Source organism: Gymnoscopelus braueri (assembly GCF_963280865.1).
Source record: "Gymnoscopelus braueri genome assembly, chromosome: 12".
Classification (NCBI taxonomy): domain Eukaryota; kingdom Metazoa; phylum Chordata; class Actinopteri; order Myctophiformes; family Myctophidae; genus Gymnoscopelus; species Gymnoscopelus braueri.
This window is the reverse complement of record NC_137614.1, coordinates 10,365,591-10,369,498: the sequence shown is the minus strand read 5'-3', so window position 1 is coordinate 10,369,498 and position 3,908 is coordinate 10,365,591.

Here is a 3,908-nt window from a genome sequence, read left to right as displayed (position 1 = left end):
ACATCTCGAACATCTGATTCAAGCCTGAGTTATGCTCGGTTGCGTGCCGCGCGTCGGAAATGGCAGATCTACAAGCTCACAATTAGCTTAGTTGTGAGCTTGTAGGTCTGCTAATTCCAACGCACGGCACCTGCACGCAACTAAGTATAAATCACCCTTCACGTGATACTTTAAGGACACTGCCTCACCAGGAAATGTCTCATATGTCACTCGCTGACCCGTGTGCCGTGTTTGACAAAAAACAACTAAAAGGGAAGCAAACGCTGTTGTTTTGGTTTTGTTTGTGTTCATGTTGAGCCTGACATTTATAGTCTGTTCATGCATACAGTACATTCCAATAGTCTCTTGACTGGAGGGACCTGGTCTACTGTGTCGCAAGCATTAAGTCTCGGGTGCAGTGTTTTTAATCTGCATGGCTTGACTGGACCATCCATGAACCCTGAGATTAACATCACATGACCTACACCTGCGGGAGTCGAAGCACTGAGCATGCTTTTGTAAATGTTAAATTTCCACAGCATTATGAGGGGTTACAGTAATTGCATATATTATTTTATACAGCACATAACTGCAGATTCATTACCACCTATACAGGCTGTAAATACATACAAATGAAGATATTACTCCTCGTTCTGTGGTCTCATTTAATAATTGTACCCAAGACCCTTTACATATCACAAAGCAGCACCTCCTCCACATCATACATTGTTGTTTAATTTAATTTAATTTAATTGTAGCTACTCAAAACCTTTGTGGCACTGTGTAATTATCACTGATGCACTCAGTCACTACACAATTGTACAGACATAAATGAGTCTGAAGTGATAAAGAGAAGGTCCTGCAGTACCATCCCTTTTGTGTACAGTACTGTATATTTAACATTTATTGTACAGTATATCTAAAGGAGTAGTTCACCCCAAAAACTACTTATTTTCTATCAATTACACACCCCACACACACACACACACACACACACACACACACACACACACACACACACACACACACACACACACACACACACACACACACACACACACACACACATTCAACTGCACAGAAGGTACTTGTTGTTTGTCGTGTCTTATGTTTTATTACTATGTTTAACTCACTACTTGTTTGTTATTTTAGGTGAGAACCTTGTATAAGTCCTATATGGGTTTCCTTTCTCACCTGCACTTATTTCTGCATTGTTTTAATGTTACCTTTGTACTGTTTTTTATTGTGCGAATAAATAAATCAAATCAAATAAATCAAATAATGTGATGACTGGCGGAGTTGTAGGAGACTCCATGGAAACTCTCATCAAATTACTGGCTTAGGAATGCAACAAAAACAAAAAAAATGATAATAAATAAGACACTTTTTTTGGGTGAACTACTCCTTTAAAAGTACTGCGTTGCCACTAAAGTGTTGTGAGAAGCTCCACTGCTGCTATACAGCTTCCATTTAAAAAAATATATATACATTTCCTCACCTTATTCCTACCTACCATAAAAAAAAAACTACCCAGAATGTTTTACTTTATTTATTTAATTCATTTGATTGGTATCCTTAACTGGGCTGTATTGTCTGCAGTATTTGCATATTTTTCTCTTACAAGTGTTTTAGAAAATGTGTTGTCTATGAATTCCTTTCTGCTTTGGATCTATGTAAACAGGTTCTGTGTTTTCCCTCTTCAATAAGTCCTCTGTTAATCTTATGTATCTGTGTTTTAGTGCTGTCTGCAACTCTTTCAATAAAAGAAAAAGTTTTGAAGCTGTTTGTGGATATGCTTTTAAACAGATTTCAAACGGACGTCCATCTCAAATTGAAGTACACAGACCACAAGAAGCTTGATGTGTAGCTTATTAGTAGGGTCATCTGTGGCACTTCCGTGACCGTGGAGAGCAAAGGTCCGTTTCTCAATGGATTTGTCATCTAGGAGGGTTATTAAACTAATTTAGCCGGGGTGTATTTTTAAAAGGGGCGGGGAACATTTGTCAGAGACCAAAATCCAAAATTGCTGCCGTGAAAATGAACTTTTTAATAGTTTGACCTACAATGATGCACAATACATGGTTTCAGAGCTTATTTTGGTCAAGGAATACATATTTGGTGTTTATATAATGATTTGACCTATTGTTGACCTTCAAATGCAAGATGGCTGCCAATTAAGAGCTCCAAAAGTTTTTTTTCTCAAAATCGTCACAGAGCCTTCTTATTAGGCTCTAATGAAAGCTCTGCTCATGATGAGTTGAATAATATGCAGTATAAGTACACAATATAAATGCAGTACAAGTACACACTTTTGGCCTAAGCCAAAAGTACACATGATCACATGGCCTCAGCCACGTGATCAGTGTCATACGCAAGGTGTACTTTTGGCCTCAGCCAAAAGTACACCTTGCGTATGTCACTGATCACATGACCTCAATCAATTATCCAGTTCTAGGCAACATATTGAGGTATTCTTGATTGAGGTCATGTGATCAGTGACATACGCAAGGTGTACTTTTGGCTGAGGCGTACATACCTTGCGTATGACACTGATCACGTGTACTTTTGGCTGAGGCCAAAAGTACACCTTGCGTATGTCACTGATCATCAACATTGACTTTATTGACCTCAGAGATTACTTTTGTATTCAACTCATCATAAAGTCAATGTTTGTGTGTAAACAACAGTTACTGATGTGCGGTTTCCCATTAAATAGTGTAGGCTACTGAGAATATGGTGTCCAGTTCATCCCATCACATTTTCATAATGAACCAAAAATGAATTAGCACTATAGCCTAACATAACATAGTATTCTGTATGCAAAGCTAGAAAGTTTAGTTGCTTGAGGTGAATTTAAAGGTCAACTCATTTGTCACCCTTATTTTGTAGTATTGCTCCCAGTGTTTCCTGTCTGTCTACTTACTTTTACCTGCCTTGTCTAACCAGTCTTGTGATTGTGTCAGTGTTTCCACCTGTGTCCTCTTAGTCCCCCAGCCCACAGAAACCTAGATACCTCATTGGCCTCTGCAGTTCATTGTAACGACTGGTCTCTCAATACAAGGCTCTTCCGGGGGGCTGTTTGACTACTGACCAATCACATCACGTTAACTACTGGCCAATCACAGCGCGTCTAACTGACTAGTTGCTGCGCGGCTGCCTCTTAAGAAAAGACCCACCCCACCTGCCTCTGATTGGCCTACCGAACGCCCCCTTCTGTGACGCACACGGAAGTTTCCAGCTTCCCCCCGGAAGCATAGAGGAAGCGGAAGTGCGTCCGAGATGCCGACGCTTCAGAGCCAGAGGAGGCGTCTACCTTTATATGTCTATGCCCCAGCCTATCTTAGTGTCGATTGTCTGTTGAGTTCACCTGTGTCCTGTTAATCCATGTCTATTCACCTGTTTCCTAGGCTGTGTGTTTTCCACTTCCTGTCGATTTGATCCAATGAAATCCAATGAAACTGGTCAGATGACCAATGATATCCAATGAAATTGACAGGAAGTGGAAAACACACAGCCTAGGAAACAGGTGAATAGGGGAATACCACTCATTTTCAACGTTGAAATATGTCTTTAATACACCTTAGCTGTTGTGTGGAAATAAGAAAAAAGTCCCCCCGCCCCCTTCTATGTTGCCTAGAACTGGATAATTGATTGAGAACATGTGATCAGCGACATACGCAAGGTGTACTTTTGGCCTCAGCCACAAGTACATATGATCACATCGCCTCAGCCAAAAGTACACCTTGCGTATGTCACTGATCACATGACCTCAATCAAGAATACCTCAATATGTTGCCTAGAACTGGATAATTGATTGAGGTCATGTGATCAGTGACATACGCAAGGTGTACCTTTGGCTGAGGCCAAAAGTACACCTTGCGTATGACACTGATCACATGGCTGAGGCCATGTGATCATGTGTACTTTTG